At 37.6% G+C, this 21,569-nt stretch overlaps 1 protein-coding gene across 1 annotated transcript in view; it reads left to right on the top strand.

Moving 5' to 3' along the window:
- The first annotated feature begins 9,925 nt into the window (after positions 1–9,925).
- Positions 9,926–21,569, top strand: part of LOC140144783 (uncharacterized) — a 39,043-nt gene continuing 27,399 nt past the window's right edge. The window contains exon 1 of the mRNA XM_072166589.1: positions 9,926–10,162. The gene's annotated coding sequence lies outside the window, so the exon portion shown is untranslated. The remainder of the gene's footprint in view (positions 10,163–21,569) is intronic.

The raw sequence follows: 21,569 nt of genomic DNA, 5'->3' as shown, positions 1-21,569 counted from the left end.
CAGAAGTAAAGTTTGATCCTTGGTCTGACTGTATGGACTTGGGGAGCCCCACAAATGTGAAGAACTTAGTTAAAGCTTTCACTATAGTCACTGCTTTAATATTTCTCAAGGGTATAGCTTCAGGAAAGCGTGTTGACGCGCACATAATTGTCAGAAGGTATTGATTACCTGACTTAGACTTTGGTAGGGGGCCTACACAATCAATAATAACCCTACTAAATGGTTCATCAAAGGCTGGAATTGGCTTCAATGGAGCAGGAGGTATTTTCTGATTTGGCTTCCCTACTACTTGGCATATGTGACATGTTTTGCAATATTCAGAAACATCTTTTCTGAGAGTGGGCCACCAGAAATGTCTCAGAATTCTTTCATGAGTTTTCTTAACACCCAAATGCCCTGCCATGGGACTATCATGTGCTATGTTAATTACTTCAGTGTGGTATACTTTTGGTACCACAATTTGGTGCACTACCTTCCACTCTTCATCGGCAGGTACATCAAGGGGGCGCCATTTTCTCATTAGCACACCATCTTGTTTGTAAAAACAGACAGAATTTTGTTCTGCTTCCTCTAGGGTCAATGCCCTTTGATTGATCTCTTTGAGTTCTGGGTCATTTTGTTGCTCCAGAATTAGCTTGTCATGACTTAATGGGTCTTTCATGGTTTCCCCAAATTGTTCATGCTCAGAGGCTGTGTCATTTTGAGGGGTATTTTTATCCCCAGGAGAAGGAAGTTTATCTTCTTTCTCATTCAACTTTGACACAAATGTGTCTTCCAAATTGTAGCCTAAGTCATCAATTTGGTTGTCCTCAATTGTTTCTAATGAGGCTCTCTTACTCATTGCCCGTGTCACTGCACATGCAGGAAATATCTCCTCTTCCTCACTATTATCATCCTGTATACAGGGCTTATCTGTGACTATTGGGTCAGGAAAAACCTCCCCCCTGCCAGATCATTTCCTAGCAACATGGACACTCCCTTGACTGGCAATTCATGTCTAACTCCTATGGTTACAGGACCAGAAACTAAGTCAGATTTCAAGTTAATTTTGTGGAGAGGTACACTAATTATTTCCATCCCAATACCCTGGATCAAAGCATTACCTGCTGAACTATCCTCATTAAAGGGCAAAGTTCCTTCCAGAATCATAGACCGTGCACAACACGTATCTCGCACAATCTTAATGGGCTTTGGACTACCATTATCACCAAGTGATACCACTCCCTCTAACACAAATGGTTCAAATTCTTCACACACCTTGTCTGTCTCACTTCCCTTTTGTGGGAATTCTTGTTTCTTGATTTGACTGACTTGTTTCTTTGACACAAGTGACACTGCACATCCTACAGTATTACTAGCAGTTTGCTGCTGCTTTTGTGCGTCTTGTCTGCCTTTTAAGAAATAACACTGGGTCATCGTATGCCCTGGTCTCTTACAATGAGTACAAGTTACTTTGGCTTTAAATTCAGTCCGAAATTTTGCTCTGTGACCTGAACTCCCTGGGGTCCCTCTACCACCAGCACTATGCTGTGAATTAGACTGAGGTTTCACTTCTTGTGTACCACCCTGATTTGCTCTAGGTTGATTATGGCTGAACCTGTTTGAATAACTTCTGTTATGACTAAATTTACTCCCATTCAATTTGTGAGTTAAGCCATAGTCGTCCGCCATTGTCGCCGCTTCGTTTAGCGTCTTAATTTTGCTAGCGCTTTCATCCAAATGGGTTTTAATGTCAACGTGGACACATTTCTTGAACTCTTCTATAAGAACTAATTGCTTAAGTTGGCCGAAATCATCTTTGACTTCTTTTGACCCAAGCCACCTGTCAAACATTTGTTCTTTTACTCTAGCAAATTCTACATGGGTTTGATCTGCTTGCTTTCTTGAATCTCTGAACTTTTGTCTGTATGCTTCAGGCACCAGTTCATAGGCCTTGAGAACTGCCTGTTTGACTTCTTCATAATTATTACACTTCTCTATTGGTAGAGCTGAGTAAGTTTCCTGGCCTTCCCCACAAAACTACTTTGTAACAGTAGGGTCCAATGCTCTGGAGGCCATTTCAAATTTGTAGCTACCTTTTCAAAATGTTGAAAGTACTCGTCAACTTCTTTCTCTTTGAATTTAGGCACAAGCTTTACATACTTTGTAACATCAAAACCTGACTTTGACTTTGAGGAGAAACTTGATGAGTATTTGTCACCTAGCTTAGCCAACTTCTCTTGTTCAAACTCAATTTCTTTTTCTTTCAAATGTGCTTCCAGCGCCATCTTTTCATGGCGCGCTTTGTCTTCCATTGCCATTTTCTGTTTCTCAAGTTCCAATTTTGCCACCTTTTCCTTTTCTTCAATAAACATTTTCTGTTTTTCCATATCTAGCCTTTCTTGTTTTTCTTTATTTTCATTCTCTAACTTGATCATTTCCAGTTTTTCTTTTTGGTCCATTTCTATTTTCCTCAGTTCTAATTGAATTTCCAACTCTTTCAATTTAACTGCAGAGTCCCCACCGATTTCAGTTTCGACCTCTTTTCTCTTGCCCAAAATGGATTCATCAAAATACTCTTCATCAACTAAAACCTCAATCAAGACATTTTTGATTATTTGTCTTCTTGTAGTTTGCTTTACTTTCAAGTCATAATGTTTGGCAAGTGCTAATAAATCAGGCTTCTTCAACTTATCAAATTTCTCCCAATCTATAGTTTCAAGAAACTCTTCTGCTTTGAACTCTGCCATACTGTACTTTCACTTTCAAGACTCAGTATAATAATGTCAACTTTTTTACAGTGTATTTCCCGGACGACGAGCCCCCAATTTTGTTACGAGTCGTACTTGACTCAAGGCCAAAAACACCTTTTACCCGAACTCACACGAATGCACAACACAAATACACTGTTTGATTAAGCTAACATAATCTAAGTCTTTAATTGAAAACAGAGTATGATTGGTACATATAATAACAATATCGCATATACAATAAAATCACACAATGACAGTTTTACTATATCAGTACTTAACCAGCTGTCTTCTTGTTGGTGATCCTAGAGTTCTTGCAATGTTCTGGACGACTGATGTAATATATCCTTATTCGCTTGTCCTGCGAAGTCCAGTGTACACTTGCGCTTATAAATCCTTGCATATAAAATCCTCATACGAAAATGATGATGCTTTCTCCAATCTCCTTTGCGCTGTTATCTCCACAAATATATCTCCTTGCGCTGCTTTCTCCTCAAATATATCTCCTTGCGCTGCTTTCTCCAAAATGGTGTTTCTTTCACCAATCACTCTTTTCCAGGGAACCGGTTTCTTTAACACAGCTCCACTGTTTCTTGACAGATGCGTGGCCTTCACAAACCCAGCAAACTCCAGCAATTTGACAGAAGAACTTTTAATCCTTTGATGAGGAAGAGCACTTTTGTGTGCTCGCTGTCTTCTTCGTTGCTGTATTAAACTTAGCTCAATTATTGGCTATATAAACTGGTTAAAATGTACTTCTTTTTTGAAGCACGAAGACCATCACACACATGTGGAGTTTTCAATCTCCCATGGCATTCTGTAAAGTCCAAACAAAAGCCTCCAGCTTTTTATAGCAGTACTCATCATCTATTAAAACCCATCATCTATTAATAAACCATTACTTCAATCACATTTTCACAACATTGCTGCAATCTTGGGATTTCCCAAGATTAATTATACACATTCACCTTACACATTACATCACTTCCTGGGGGTTCTCCTGATGGTGCAATAATGAACTGGGGCTTTCCAAGTTCCAAACATAGATCTGACTTTGTTTACAATAATTTGGGGAAATTCCAAAATACAAGGGGGTTTCCATCTCATGAAATACTTTCAGCTTGTAAACAAAGTTAAACAATTAAATTAAATCAAATTACTCAGGGCACATCACAAGCTGGAGATAGATATTGAATAGAACAGTATGTCCGTGTAAAAATTCCTTTCAAGAAAACACAGCGCAGTAAAAAGGATGCCTCTTTATACAAATATTGGGATTAGCTTGAGCTACAAACAATTTGATGTAAAACATGCGGGTGTGTGTCTGGTGAAACAAATGGAGAAATATTAAGATAAATAGGACCAGGTTCTGCCCACCTTGACTGATAGTAAGGGATCTGAAACGTTGATGTATGTCGCAGTAACCCAGGACACACAAAACATTTTACAGAAAACGGTTAAAAGTCGGGTTATAATATTTATGAAGGGTATAAAAACGTTTTAATAACATTCAAAAAACATTTTTGAAAACTTGCTGCAAAACATTCCAAACAAAATATTGTTTAAGTGTTGACAAAATATTTTTCAAAAACGTTTGTTGTTTTCATGACCTTTATATAACCCTACATTTAAATGTTAGTTTTAAGAACGTTTTTGTATTTGCTGGGAATGTACATTCAGGGATGTAAAGTTTTCAGGCATTTGCCTGATTTCTGGATTTTTATTACTCCAAATTTCAGCACTTTTATTTTAAGCCCGTTCTGAGGTCTTATAACCAAAATTCACAATCCTGCGAAGTCACTTCAGGTACTAGTAACTTACATCGCTGTACCTTAAAAACAGCTATAAATTAAAAGCCCATTGTTTATAAAGAAACCTGTCGAAGTGATTGTGATTGTATGATGAGAGCATGATATACCGGCAGTGTCCGCCTCATTTACTTACGTCATAGCCCGCGGCCTTGAAAATTTCGCTTCAGAGAACACGTACGAGCCCGATCTTTTCCCACACAGTTTCTCTTTTTTCAGGAGAAATACGCATAAAAAAATTGCAACGAGTCTCAACTTGTAATGTAATAATTATTCTCTTCGAATAGAGACAAACTTGTTTTTGCAATAGACCTGCCCTTTAAATAATGTTCACTCGCATTCCTGGTCACATTATAAAGCACATTGAAATAATTTGTTGTAACTATAATATACAGCTGTAAGATTTGTACCAGATTCAGTCCACAGGCTCGTTTAAAACAACCGTTTACGAGGGGGTATCCAAAGGTTTTTGACATCACCCAGAAGGAAAAGAGCTATATTGATTGTTTTTTGAAAAAGGAATTTCCAAACTGGCCACATGTCCCTCACAGATGAGCCACGAAGTGGACGTCCATCACTTACGGATGATGCGGCCACAGTGAAAAAACTCAAGAAAGTGGAGGATCTTATCATAGATGAACTCCTGGATGGGGCAGCTTTAATTAGCATGAGGCCGCATTGATATGTAAATAGCGTATTGTTATTTAAATTTGTGCCCAGACGTATTGAAGGCGACAGTCATGTTATCCAGACAGAGAATGGTTGCATATGCCGGGCATGTCAATTTGCTGAGTGAAGGCTGATAATCACCTTTCTGTATAGGCAATAAGCTAGTATATTTCGTGTACCAGTTGGTTATAACAAAAAATTAGTATCATATTAAATATATTAAATGTATAAACTTTGAAATGATTTGAACAGCAGAGCTTCGAAATCTAGCTAAGTCAGGTGATGTGAAATTCTGCTGCGTGACCCCTCTGCGTGGTAGAATTATATTCATAAAACATTGAATTTAACAGATATCATGGGCAGCCAACCACGATTTATCAGCATTTAAAATATATGTTAATTAACAAAGATAAATAATAAAGAGTACAAATGGCAATTAACTAGTAAACAATCCTGAATTCTTAAAATGTTGCCACGTGATTTCCCGACCACATGATATGTCAACATGTGACCACTATTCAGATTTACCGTAAATATTTGGAGTATTGTTGCCTTTGTTGTACGGCTTGCACATACAATGTGCATTTCTTTACCTCCGTATAAAATCAATAATTCATGCTGGGAGCCAAGTAACATTCTGTCTGCTCAGTGCGGATTGGTATTTTATTTTACTTGAGAGCATAATAGAAATACATAAGACGAATAGGGCGCCATGATGGAAGGTCAGGTCGGGTATCAAAGGTTATTATAACTTAAATACTACTTGCATTTCACACCTTGCCTCTGTCACATATTTCCTTCATATTATTGACAGCAAGTCCTAATTTTGACTTTGCTATTGCAAAATGTCATTTCATATTAAATTAGTAGACTTTCTTTGAAAAACATATCACTGGTGCCTGATGGGAATACCCGTCCGCCATTTCATTAAACTGGATCGTTTTCGCCTGGTTTGTGCCCAGATGTATTGGGGGCGCGCTATACTCTCATTGAACAGGCAAAGTTCGCAAAACTAACAACGTTGTTATTTGCCAAACTCAATTAACATGATCCAAGGGGTCGAACATGATTTATTCATAACGAGCTATAACGGATCGATAACTGGCCTCACTTTCTAGCTAGTAAACCAGCTGAATGTTTCATAGATTTTGCGTTGCTAATATAGAACAACCGTGAATTCTCGCTATTCACAATAAGGGCGCCGCCAGCGGTTTGCGATGTAATCGTGATGTATCATGGGAAAAGGTCGACATCCAAGTCCGCGCAATACGAATATTACCATGCTATTACCAAGGGGGTGACACTAAATTCACGGTTGTTCTATTAGCAACGCAAAACCTATGAAAAATTCCGTTGGTTTACTAACTAGAAAGTGAGGCCAGTTATCGATCCGTTATGAATAATTCATGTTCGACCCCTTGGATCATGTTAATTGATATTGGCAAATAACAACGTTGTTAGTTTTGCGAACTTTGTCTGTTCAATGAGAGTATAGCGCGCCCCCAATACATCTGGGCGCAAACCTGGCGAAAACGATCCAGTTTAATGAAATGGCGGACGGATATTCCCATCAGGCACCAGTGATATGTTTTTTCCAAAGAAAGTCTAATAAATTGATATGAAATGACATATAGCAATAGCAAAGTCAACATTAGGACTTGAGATCAATAATATGAAGGAAAAACGTGACAGAGGCAAGGTGTGAAACACAAGTAGTATTTGAAGTTAAAATAACCTTTGATACCCGACCTGACCTTCCATAGCTTTCCATCATGGCGCCTTATTCGTCTTTATGTATTTCTATATGCTCTCAAGTAAAATAAAATATCCAAACTGCACTAGGCAGACAGAATGTTACTTGGCTCCCAGCATGAATTATTGATTTTATACGGAGGTAAAGAAATACACAGTTGTCTGCAAGCCGTGCACCATACTCCAAATACTTCGGTAAATCTGAATAATGGTCACATGGTGACATATCATGTGTTCGGGAAATCACGTGGCAACATTTTAAGATTTCAGACTTGTTTGCTAGTTAAATTGTCATTTGTACTATGGATTATTTATCTTTGTTAATTAATATATCTTTTAAATGCTGATAAATCGTGGTTGGCTGCCCATATTACATGTTAAATTTAATGTTTTATGAATATAATTCTACCACGCAGAGGGGGTCACACAGCATAATTTCACACTACACGATTTAGCTAGATTTGGAGCTCTGCACTTCAAATTCACGTCAATTTCAAAGTTTATACACTTACTGTATTTAAAATAATACTTATTTTTTGTTATAACAAACTGGAACACGAAATAAACTAGCTTATTACCTATACAGAAAGGGGATTTATACACATTCACTCAGCAATTTGACATGCCTGGCGCATCAAGACATTCTCTGTCTGGATAACTTAACTAGTAACAAACGCACGGCGCATGCGCGAGCCGGGAAATTCAGTTTTGGTTTTGAAACGTAAACAAAGCTGAATATCAAAACGACTCCATGCAGAAAATCACTTCTTTTTATAAAACTAAGCAAAATTACAACAATTACTTTAGGGAATATAAACACCAAAGTCATATCTAGCACATATGTCAAAAAGAAGTTGAAAATTCATCAGATAAGCGAAAAAGGGTCGAATTTTCGGTCAAAAAAGAATTTCGAAAAAAATCATATTTTTTTGGCCTTAAAACTTGGCCATAAAAAATTCCCGTACACCACCAATTTCATGATTTTTGTCCTCAAAAATTAACTGAGTAATCCTCATAGTGTTTTCAAGTCAATTCCCCGGGAGACGGAGAAACGGACATATAGAAAAAAAGATATTTAATTTTATTTAATTTAATCCACAAATTGACACCTGAGTCGGGGCGTTGCAAACGTGTCGTACATGTGTAGGGACCGATTCTACAGCAGCTTGAACTTCCCGGCTCGCGCATGCGCCCTGCGTTTGTTACTAGTTAAGGATAACATGCCTGTCGCCCTCAATACGTCTGGGCGCAAATTTAAATAACAATACGCTATTTACATATGAATGCGGCTTCATGCTAATTTCTAGCGCCGCTTCCAGGCCTATTCCGTGCTATTACATAGGAACACGTGACAATATTTTTTTAGGTTGTCAAAATAAAGGTGTTACACACGAATCGATACTCAATAATACTTAATAATGTGATTTGAAATGTGCACAATTAATTTTTTCTCTATCGATTTGCGTGTAATACCGTTATATTGACAAACTAAAAAATATTGTCACGTGTTCTATGTAATAGCATGGTAATAATCGTATTGCGCGGACTTGGATGTCGACCTTTTCCCATGATACCGGTCGAAAGGTGTCATGAAAATTTGTAACATTTTGATATGATTCGCTTCACTGATTTTAAAAACAAATGCTCTTGCATAACATATATCAGTGGCTCCGGAACCTGGGTACCCCATGACACCCCAATAATTTTGATTGCTATGGGCATAGAAGATGGGTACGTACCATATAAGGCACCCGCAGGGTTATTTTTCATATAACTGATTGGATTCTTATGAAAATGTCACAGAATGTAATGTTCTATGCAATGGATGAAGAAACCAATAAATAAATAGATCGTGTTTTTATACGCATTGTTGTTTTTGAACCAAATAAGCGTCATCATCGAAAGATACCATTAAAAAATAAGTCTAGGGGCCTACTTGCTTATATCTGAAAAGGCAACATGCACGATCCTATCCACCAGGCCAATGTCGGTAGTGTTGAATAATTTGATGAAAAAAGAAGATACTGTCCGAAAATGACACCCCTCTCTTCAAGTTGGCTGATTTGCCTTGAAATTAACCCTATTGTCAATAGTCCCTATAGTTTCTTGCACAAGTTCAATTGTAACAGCAACTTTCATTCATCACTAATTTTGTCTCTTATTTTGAATAAACAAAGAAATTTGAAGCCATTTAGAACTAGAAATTTTCTGTGGCGCTGTTTCGTCTCTCACCCAAAGATTCCATTTAAAAAAAAGGTCATGTTCTCACCCAATGACCTCATATTTTTTACATTTTGCTCTCACCTAATGCCCAAAATCATACTCTCACCCAATGACCTCATATTTTTTACATTTTGCTCTCACCGAATGCCCCTCAGTTCGAAAGTGCCAGCCCTATCCCTATATCCATTTCAAATTGAAGTGTCCCCCCCCCCCGGACTATGGGGCACTTCATGCCAAATTAACATGCTTAATTATTTTCATTTTCTTATTCTGGAAATTAATAAGCAATGATACGATGAGCCACATATAGTTTTACGATTTGTTCGTTGAATTTCTTTTTGTTAATATATCTCTCACAATTAATTTTTCAGGGACAATAATGCTGTATACAAAAACAGCAGAGCAACACTTAATAAACACTTACATGGCTAAGGTTTGTATAATGAAGGTATAGGGGTGTTAATTTATAAACACGGAAAATATGAAGATAGCGTTTAAAGTGTTCTTTTTAACACTATCGCGTGTTGATAATAACATACAACTCTCCACACTCTGCTGTTTTTTCAGTGTACATGCATGGTGTACGTGATGTCTGCGATGCATGATGCATGATGTGTCAAAGCAATCATTGGTGCCTGCCTAAATTGTGGACAAAGCAATATTCTATTTATATTACGTACCCGTACACTGCGGGATTTCCCTATATTTAATAATCGTAAACGTATTTGGCGCGTTCGTCACAAATCATTCATAAATGGAAATTCCCTGCTTCTAAAATCGTCTGATTTTCGCCTTTGTATTCCGATGCTTGATATACATATTACTAGTTCACTTTTATGCGAACATTAAGGCTCAATATAATAAGGACACCGTACAGTTCATACTACACCTATCCACTGACGAATACTGTACTGCAGCCTACATGCATTAACCAAAGGCAAACAATAGCTATCAACAAAGAACAGGGAAAACGCGTGGAAGGTGAGTAATAAATTTGCTGTTGACTCCCATACGTGGTTAAGCCAATGAATGTCAATTCCTAGTTTCCCGTTACACAATTTTTCATGATTGTGTAGGTGACTATTTCATTTTTCATTATTCATTTTATACCATTTCATTATTGCATCTGTTACAGCCTTACAGGTGTAAACCATTTAATAATAATATCCATGTATACATGGATATACATCACAGTTTGTAGTTTACAGATGTAGTTTACAACCACATGAAGGTGATTGTACAACTATAATTGTCAAAAGTTTCACAATATTTTTTACGGGATGAGATCAGAGCAGATCAAAAAGTGCGGGACAGAGAATTGAGTATGTAGGCCTATTCATTATTAATCCATTATAGCTCATTATTAACCATATACCATGCTCATACTCAGGGCCGGATTTACCATAGGGCCAGATGGGCCCGGGCCCAGGGCCCCCAAATTTGCACTGTGCAGTGTGCATCTTCCATTTTAGCCGAAAAACACCATGTTTTTGACCAAAATAGGGTACAAAAAATGCAAAATTTTGGCGCTTCGCGCGCACTGGCCCATTATCACTGATTATACAGGGTGTCTCAATAAAAATAGGCCCTATGAAAAATGGTGCATAACTTAAAATATCGGCAGTAAAATAAAACATTTCTTAAATATTCAAAACCCATGAAGTGTCTGCTTAACAGTGGTGCAAAAATGATCCAAATCCGTTCACATGTCACTGAGATAATTAAGTTTGTACAAATAGACACATTTTTGGACCATTCCAAAGAGTAATACACATTAACAATAATGTGTTTATTATAAACGAAATAAAAGGAAATGCCAAGTGTTGCTGAATAGGAGTTCAAAATCAATCAATCAATCAATCTCCCAAATAATGTTTTTCACATGTTTCTCTTTGGGTTAAGGGCTCGGATAGCAACATTTGCACAGTATTTTTTGTGGGACCTGAGAGCGCATGAGACATATCGAATTGCATTCTGAATACGAGGAATGTCCTTTTGATTGTTTTTTTTTTAATTCGCGATTATAATTAAAATTTTGATATTTTTTGTATATATTTAACCATGCTCGAAGTTAACTTCATACATCTAATGATATGTACTTGGTGTATGTAGCAGGGATGAAAAGCCGACCTTCAATTGAACATTTTAACCTTTCATATTGAAGATATCGTTTTTCTGTTTTGTAATTTGGGAAAAAAACATTTATCTTCAATATGTAAAAAAAATAGGTAAAAATTTTCAGATGATAGACGGCTTTTCGTCGTACATATCATTAAATTTATACAATTTACTTCGAGGACTGGACAATTTCAAAAATATCAATTATTAATCATTTGAAATAAAATGGTATTATCTCGAAATTTAACAAACTATTTGATATCAGGAGGACATTCTTCGTTTTCGAAATGCAATTCGATATGTCTGATGTGCTCTCAGGTCCCACAAAAAATCGTGAAAATGTCGCTCTTTATATCAAAATGAAATGTCCAGGTGATAGTAGTGATGGTGATAAACAACGTCAATAACAGAAACGAGGCATAGTTGCTGATCAATAAATAATCTCCTACCTAGCAACACTGGGAGTTAAGGTTTGACACTATTTCAAACTATTGCGATTTGGTATAGTTCACATCATATTGCAAATGGTAGTGAGCTTTGGAAAAATTGCATTGATATTACAGATAGACTTTCGTAGGTCCTGTGGTTCTCGAGTTATGTTGCAAAGAGGGATGAAACAACATCACTTTTGTAAAACGTACATTACTCATTAACAACACTAAGAAATCAAGCAAGGTTTCAAAGTATGAAGTTTCGCAAAACATCAAGGTGTTATTTTTCAATAATATTATTATATGATTTAAATAACAAACAATACTTAGTCAACCATTAACTTCATTAATTTCTTCCATTCTAAACTACAATGCAGCACATTATTTAATATGTGTATTGTCCCATTGGAAAGGTCCAAAAATGAGTCTATTTGTAGTTTCCCAATTATCTCAGTGATGAGTGAACGGATTTTGATAATGTATGCACCAATCTATAGAAAACACTTCATGGATTTTGAATCTGCAAGAAAGTTTTAATTTACTGCTGATATTTTAAGTTCTGGCCCACTATCCACAGGGCCTATTTTTATTGAGACACCCTGTATAGCAAATTTTAGCTTCAATTTGGGTAAAATAGTCTAAAATTGAAATTTTTTGCCCTAGTAAAATCTAAACACTTGGCAACTTGAGAGCACATGCCTTCTTCACGATACGTTTGGGGCCTCCGAATTTTGGCCTGGCCCAGGGCCCCCAAAAAGGTAAATATAAATCCAGCCCTGCTCATACTGTAAAGAAAATCCCTGAAAATCAACAGAAAGAGATTTATGATATATTTAAAACCACAATTATTTATTGGTATGTTAAAGTTTGCTAGAAATCAACATTTTATTCAAAATAATGAAATATTTGGCCAGCAATTGGTTTTGAGCGGAGAAGGGTAAGGGGAGACTAGGAATCAACTTTCATTAGCCTTAAAAATAAGGGCGCATTATTGTGTGGTGTATATCTGGTACTCACACACCCAATACACCCCACCCCATATTCAGGTACCCCACAATATGTATCCTGGGTGGGATGAGTAGGGGTGTTGTTGAGGGTGTTTGTGTGGTGGCGGTGGCCGGGGGGTGATGAGTGGGTGAGTGGGGTGTGCGTGGGGGTGCTTGGGTTTATGCATGTATGGGACATATGTACTCGTCAATACCCATTTGACATTTTTGTATTTTCCTCGTATTGATTATTTGTTTATTATTATGTTGTTGAATTTGTAAATGTAAAATTGTTGCAATTCGGTTTTTTATACTGTGATCAGTGGACTTCGGTTGTATATATAAATGCGCATATATAAATGCGCACGTGACATCTACAAGTCGCCATACCGTATTAAACGATATAAGGTACCCGGATGTACATAAACTCCCCGTGCAAAAGTATAGGGAAAATGACAGGTCGCAAGGAAAATTGCTTTTGCAAAATAGTGGCATTGATTGCAAAGGGTAAAATAACTTGACCCGAAAGATAAACTCTTTATTAACGTTTTCCATCACGGAAAAAAAAATTAACTACGGAAAAGCTAGATATAGTTGATTTACAAACTTATATTTCATAATTTCCGTGCTAAATGGGCGTGCCAATTGGCCATATCTATGACGTAGTGCTGGTTTCATACTATCATGCTGCTTGCCGCCGACCGGCGTGACACACGCGCATTGTAGACAAACAGACACAATCAAGACTTGTGAATTACTGATAAGTCATGCCTCTTGTCGCAACGGCATGAAAGTATGAAAGGGGACAAGGTCAGAACTGTGCAGGCGGCGGATGACATGATCGAGCCGGCAACTTGTGAAACCGCCCAGCCGTATGGCATTTTCCAATATAGAGGGTATCATTACATTTACTACGTCATTGGTGTGATTGCTCATGCATACAATTCCTCCACATAGGCTGTTTAGCTTATTCATGCAAGTGGCCTCTTGACATGATATAACAGTAACCTTTATGTCATTAGTGAGGCCCACTTACAATGTTCAACACAAAGTGAACAATGCTATAACTTGGAGGACAAACAAACGAACACCGCCAAATTCGACTGACGTGTGTACAACGTGGGAAGCTATGGGGAAATTGAAGACTCGCTCTCTGATCATGCATGTGTTTATGGTTCGGTTAGCGGTTACTTAGCAACTCTCGTTCCGCTTGGGTTTATTGCATACACTCTATAGTCGGTTAATTTTGTGGGGTTCATTATCGAACCCCAACGGTTTTAGCTTGTATTTATATTATTTATCAACATAGGCCTATTTGTTTGTGATATTTCAAGCGTTTTAAAATTTCAAAATAATCCCATTCAATTACACGGTTGACGATGAAAATTTACTGAATTTAGAGAATGCAATGCGGCCACCACCTGGAACTGTGGTCGCAATTTCAGTGATTGACAGTGAGGTAACACGAACATGGCACTGGTACGGTGTCTGATCTCCGCCAAACTCCCCCTTTTATAATTCATCTCCCCAAATTTTCAGTTTTCCCCCTTTTGCGAAATGCTTTCCCCTTTTTCAAATATTTCCCCGTTTAACTTTCCCCCTTTTCAAATAGTTTCCCCCTTTTCAAATAGTTCCCCCTTTTCGACTTTCCCCCTTTTCTCCTAGTTCCCCCTTTTCGACTTTCCCTTTTCAAATAGTTCCCCCTTTTCGACTTTTCCCCTTTTCAAATAGTTCCCCTTTTCGACTTTCCCCTTTTCAAATCATGAGTTCCCCCTTTTCGACTTTCCCACTTTTCAAATAGTTCCCCTTTTCGACTTTCCCCTTTTCAAATAGTTTCCCCCTTGTCGACTTACCCCTTTTCACATAGTTTCCCCTTTTTCGATTTTCCCCCTTTTCAAATAGTTTCCCCCTTTTCGACTTTCTCCCTTTTCAAATAGTTTCCCCCTTTTCGACTTGCCCCCTTTTCAAATAGTTTCTCCCTTTTCGACTTTCCCCTTTTCAAATAGTTTTCCCCTTTTCAACTTTCCCTTTTCATATAGTTTCCCCTTTTCGAATCCCCCTTTTCAAATAGTTTCCCCCTTTTTTAATTTTCCTTTTTAAATAGTTTTCCCGTTTTCGAATTACCCCTTTACAAATAATACCCTTTTATTTTCACCCATTTTGTAAATAGTTCCCCTTTTTACAAATAATCCCCTTTAACTTTCCTCCGCTTTTCACAAATAGGTTCCCATTTTAAATAGTTTATCCCTTTTTAAATAATACTCCGCTTTTTGTTTTTAATACTCCCTTTTTGTTTGGTACTCCCCGTTTTCCGTGCGTAGGCTTTACCAGTAAGCCTGGACCCTGGAGAGTACCGTGCACTCACTACAGCTCATTTCGCTACATCCATTATTGGAAAGGCGTTCTATATGAATTTGGATACCAACGTAGGTAGATTTATAGCCTGTTGTGCAAGCGCCGCTAATGTTCAGAATGTTAAACGGGTGAAACTGGCATGCATAAATATTTATGCTGGTCAAATTCATAGCAATGATGTTTGAAAGTCTGTGAAGAACTTGTCTATAAACAGGGATATGTCAGAGACAACAAACAACTGGCTGCCATTGTTACAGAAGCCTAGATAATAAGAATTGTTTGTGCTATGTTATTCAAAAGGTTTTTTTTTAAGTTAGCACCAAAGTTTAAAACAAGCGGTCTTAACAGTGAAATGACAATAAAAGCATACATTTATAAAACGGGCCTGGACAAAATGGGCATTGCATATTTATGACAAGTGTGGCTGTGTGATTTTATGCAACTTTATTTTTAAGCCAGTTCCGAGTAATTTTCGCTATTCTTTGTTTGTCAACAATTCCGTTAACAATAAAAATGTGCTTTCTAATCAAAGGCTCTATGGCGTATATTCAATTGACTAGACAAATGAACCAGGGACTTCGGTCACTGGTGCACGCCTCAAAAATCCAAAAAGAATTAGTAGGCCCTATTATGTTAGATGGAGAATTAAGTAGCAATTAAGCCTAGTCTTTTTTTAAAGTCGAGACAAGTCCAAAATAATAACGATTAATAAGCCAATCGAATTGATTCGAATTCCAAACTCCTGGCCTTTTCCTGGGTCTATATTTAGTTGCATGATATAATTCAGATTATGATTTTTCTTAAATGTAGATCTATATCCTATAGAATTCATAAATTACACAATAAGTATCATTTTATTCATTTTATTTAGCTCGAAAGTAAAAAGGAGGATATTTACAAAACGGGTGAAAGTAAAAAGGGGGATATTTACAAAACGGGTGAAAGTAAAAAGGGGGATATTTACAAAACGGGTGAAAGTAAAAGGGGATATTTACAAAACGGGTGAAAGTAAAAGGGGATATTTACAAAACGGGTGAAAGTAAAAAGGGGATATTTACAAAACGGGTGAAAGTAAAAGGGGGATATTTACAAAACGGGTGAAAGTAAAAAGGGGAAATTTAAAACGGGGAATTATTTGTTAAAAGGGGGAACTATTTACAAAATGGGTAAAAATAAAAAGGGGGAACTATTTACAAAAAAGGGGGAACTATTTGCAAACAGGGAAATTAAAGAGGGGGAATTATTTGTAAAAAGGTGGGGGGGGGGGTAAGTAAAAATCGGGGAATTAATAATAAAAGGGGGCATTTGGCGGAGATCAGACACCGTACACTGGCCATCTGGTCACGTGCGCATTTATATATGCGCATTTATATATACAACCGAAGTCCACTGGTGATGACAATTTATGAATAAACCTTGATGGATGGATAAAATTGTTGCAATTCGGTTTTTTATACTGTGATGACAATTTATGAATAAACCTTGATGGATGGATGGATGGATGGATGGACGGACGGACACCCCGACGGGTGGGTGGGTGGTGGGTGGGTGGACGGACGGATTGTTGCATAGGCCCATGCATGGAGAAAGATGAACAAAAAGAAAAAGCGATTTCAGAAGTTATCCCATGTAGTTTTGAACGAATTTTGTTTAGGCTACTCTTCTACCATCCGTCATTAATTTGACTTCACATTACTGGGAATTTCATAAATACATAGGCCTACGCATGGTGAATGCATCAGTTATGTACTAGCACAGCAATGCCGATACAGGGGCGTAGCCAGCTTTCTTGGTCAGGGGGGGGGCAAAATAAAATGTTTGGGGCACAGACGAAACAAATGCAGTTGCATCATACAATACATAGAGACTGTAGGTCTTCGAGCTTCCCGAAAAGGGCCTTATTGGGATGATGTGCGCGCATAGCGCGAAAAAAATGGTATTTTACACTATTTTCGCCCATTATCCGGTTAAAAAAGGGCTTTATTGTTACAATGTTACTATTTTGGCCCTGAATTTTGCTAGAAAAGGGGTTCCTTGCCCTTTTTCTTTTCCTTTGCCCTCCTGATTTTCTCTTACATTTTTTGTCAGGGGGGCACTTTTTCTTTCATTTTTTGGCAGGGGGGGGCACTCTGCCCCCCCCCCCCCTGCCCCCTGCTGGCTACGCTACTGCGATATAACAATTATATCCGTATAGTAGATCGCTACTTCATCAATACTAAAATCAACAATATAGGCCTATCGCTACTTTATCGATACTCAGCAGTCTAGATAGCTACCGGTACGTCATCAACATGATTAATAATACCATTATGTAGGCCTATGGTAGTGTTGATGAAGTAGCTATCTAATACAGATATTGATAAAGTAACTATCTACTGCTAATAATGGTATTGATGGAGCCGTTATCTACTGCTGATATCGGTATTGATGGAGCAGCTATCTACCGCCGACAGTGGTATATGCATACAGTGCTGATCATACATCTGCTGCTGATAATGATATTGATGAAGTAGCTATCTTTATGATAATGGTATTAATAAAGTAGCTATATAATGCTGAAAATGGTATTGATGAAGTAGCTATCTACTGCTGATATTGGTATTGATGAAGTAGCTATCTACTGCTGATATTGGTATTGATGAAGTTAGCTATCTACTGCTGATATTGGTATTGATGAAGTAACTATCTACTGCTGATATTTGTATTGATGAAGTAGCTATCTACTGCTGATATTGGTGAAGTAGCTATCTACTGCCGATATTGGTATTGATGAAGTAGCTATCTACTGCTGATATTGGTATTGATGAAGTAGATATCTACTGCTGATATTGGTACTGATGAATTAGCTATCTACTGCTGATAAGGGTATTGATGAAGTAGCTATCTACTGCTGATATTGGTATTGATGAAGTAGCTATCTACTGCTGATAAGGGTATTGATGAAGTAGCTATCTACTGCTGATATTGGTATTGATGAAGTAGCTATCTACTGCTGATAATGATTATTGATGATGTAGCTATCTACTGCTGATATTGGTATTGATGTTGCTATATAATCTGATAATTTTGGGTTTAAAATAGACCAAGAACAGTCCCAGAACAACGCCAAATATGGATTAAAAGACCTTTGACCTTGGATGTACAACAGCATGTTATGATCTAATGGGAAACTGTGCACATCAACAAACACCATTTCTATCAAAAAGGCAACGTCTGATATAATTTGAAACCACATAAATTACTAGAGTTGGTTCTTCTCTTGGATTTGGACCAAGCTTTAGAATATAGAATGTTGCGTTTTGAAATAAAACAAACCAGAAATTTATCACCCATTGTAAAAGATATGGTACATGTACCGAATACATGTACATACATTGGCTGACCTTGTGGATTTCCTGGCCCATCCATGCTAACCACATAAGGAGATTATACGATTAACCTAGTGCAGCTATTGTCATAGCAGGGTATTATTATGTAATACTCCTGATCCATATTTGGCGTTCTCTTGGACTGAAGAAGGAAGATGCAAATCGTAAATTTTGTCACATCTGTCGACTGAACACGGGAGGGGACTGACTCGCCACCCTGCCCTATGGCTAATCTCAATTGGTGCTGATGAACAGTGGCGCAGATTTCTTTTTGACATTGAGGGGAATGGGGTTGGAAAAAATGTCTTGAATATAGTAAATCCAGCACCTTTTGGCGACAGAATAAGTTTATGGTACAAATGCGCGCAAGCAGGGTTTTCTTTAAGCATTTTGCTGAAGGGGTATTTCCAAATTTTTTTGACCCTTTCAATTGTGAATTTTTCCTCTGAAGGAGTCAAAAACATTGCCCAAGGAATATTTTTATAATATTATTTTTGAAGACATTTTTAACAATATGTGTGTTTTTGGAGCCATAGGCGTAGATCCGGATTGGGGTGGTGGTGGGGGAGGGTCAATCTCCCCCAATATTTTGCCAGTGGGATGGTCCATACAATCATCCCCCAATGTTGACGCCTGTATGTGGGTTTCTGACCAAATTAACCTCAAAAGTGCACATTTTTGCGCGCTTCTCGTGAATTTATTCCACTTTTGCACCATATTTCAACAGTTTAGCTTCAAAATGGCAAAATTTTTTGTACCATAAACTTATTCTTTCTCCAAAAGGTGCTGGATCCACTATACCGTATTTCATACTTTCGTGGACGGCAAGTTTTCCCTATTATGGTAGGCCTATAAATTGTGTTAAACATAAATTGGCAAATGTCGAAAGCAGAGGTGAAAGTGGCCATTTGTTTATCAACTACGCAGGGTGGTGTTCCCCCCTTAGAACTTGGAACATTTTGCAAAATGAAGACCTAATTGAAGCGATTTGGTGGACCATTTTGGCACTATTACTGTGTAAAATTTAAATTTGAACAGTTGAAAAGCTGAAAATTGTGAAATGCCGGTCCATAAAGCCTTTCGTTGTCCTACATATCGGGAGTATAGGTCCTAAATTCCAAAAACCGAGAATAAATGCACAATATCAGGTGTTTCTCTATTCAATTCTTGCAATATCTGAACGCGTACGTTTTCAAGATTTTGTACGCATTGGACTTTGGGACTAGGGATTTGAAGGAGTCAGAAAAGTGCCTGAACGCGTAAATACGCGTGTTTTGTGCGGTAAAGAAAACCCTGCGCGCAAGCGCGAAAAATATTGCCATATAGACCTTTTTCCCTCTATCCCACAATGCACTATTCCAGGGGGGTATGACGTAGACTAATTCCAATCAGCCGTCTACACTTCGCATGTACTGTCATGCTTCGTAGTGACGACTGATTATCTTACAGCCCAAATCATGACGGACTTCTGAAAACTATTCAATGCGACTTTGGTTATGCGCCGTAGCGCGACTGACTAGCGGCGCCCGTGTACCGCGTCGCTGTACCGCGCCGCTGTGACAAGATCGCGCTCTGAACTTTTTAAAACAACAAACTCGGTCAAAAGGTCAATTTGGACACAACTGCGCACGCTCTATGCCACAGGAATCCTGTTGCAAAATCCGTCACTTTTTTTCCATGTAGTTTTCTCAGTCGTCAATCCAGACGGTTGACGACTGAGGGCAGCAGTCAAGGTATGACGTAGCTCATTAACCTCATAGATCGTGTGCATCCGATGGTCTTTGCCAGGCCTTTGCAATTATTTTGTCTTAAGGGTACATGCCACAAAATAGCTTTCCATAGACTTTACGTGCAAAATAGGGGTCACGTTTTAGGCTATAAGTCGAGTTACGTCTTACTTTGAAATATATATTTGATATCATCTTAATCAGAACAAAATTCTGCATAACATATCTGAAAATGACACCATATTTTAGGTCTACTTTTTGAGAAAAATAGCGCTATATAAAAAGACCCGATTTTCCCGTGTTTACGTCCGACTGCTAACCGCGTTTTGACCTCGTGTGTTCATGCGCTCATCATCGTAAACATCACTCAAATTTTCCGTTTTCTGTTCAAATTAGTAGAGATCACATTCACAAGTTCTAGCAAAACACGATTTGCAACACTAAAATTGTTAATATTGTACCGATTTTGCACATTTTTATGCAAAGTTGGGACTATAGTCGTGATAAACTTTTACCGGAAACCGCTTCACACGCGGATTTAGTGGCATGCACCCTTGAAGAGGCTAAAACATCGTTTTTAGGCCTTGAAAATGATTTTGTTATCTTTTTCACTACATTTTGAATTAATTGTAAGAAATGTTGGGTTATTTTCTTTCATACTTTAGACAGGATGTCGATTTCAAGCACAAGCATGATAGCCAACAATTGCCATTTTTCGTCATTTTGATGCACATGACTGCACAATGGTTGCTGATTTGCTAGTTTCATGAAGATATTAATTGATGTTAAGAGTAAACGTTCTTTAAACATCTTTTACAAGTGCATAACTTCAAAATTAAAACATTCTCAGTACCTGCAGAATATTTAAAAAGACAAGAAATGTCAATCAAGTAGGCCTACCCCCCCCTCCAGCGTCACTTTTAACCCGTTTTTTCCAAAAAGCAAATGTAATGAATGGCTATTTGAAATTAAATATTAATAAAATTAAACTTTGAATGTTATAACAATTTAAAATACTGGACAGTGGTATAAATAAAGCAAACTAGAAACTTAAATATCTTAAATCTAATATTTTATGTAATTTTATTAAAATTGAAGGCCAAAACTTGAGTTTAAATGACAAAAAAATTGGTTAAAAAATAACAATGAAATTGAAAAACTTCTTTGTAATTTAAACAACAATAAACAATGTTTTCAATATTTTGAAACTCTTCTTTATTCATATCAAAAGGTTTCAAACTTCTACCAAAATCGGAACTTTTATTAAATTGGAAATAAAAGCAGGCCTATTCGCGGCAAACGCACATACAGCGAAAAACCTGGCGGCGTCCATGAACGCGCTTGTTGATGTCCCTCCTCTTTTCTTCGCGTGCATTTTAAATAGATAAAGACGCGCGGAAAAC

The sequence above is a fragment of the Amphiura filiformis genome, unplaced genomic scaffold (genome assembly GCF_039555335.1).
Source record: "Amphiura filiformis unplaced genomic scaffold, Afil_fr2py scaffold_80, whole genome shotgun sequence".
Taxonomy (NCBI): Eukaryota; Metazoa; Echinodermata; class Ophiuroidea; order Amphilepidida; family Amphiuridae; genus Amphiura; species Amphiura filiformis.
This window is presented reverse-complemented; position numbering and strand designations above follow the sequence as displayed.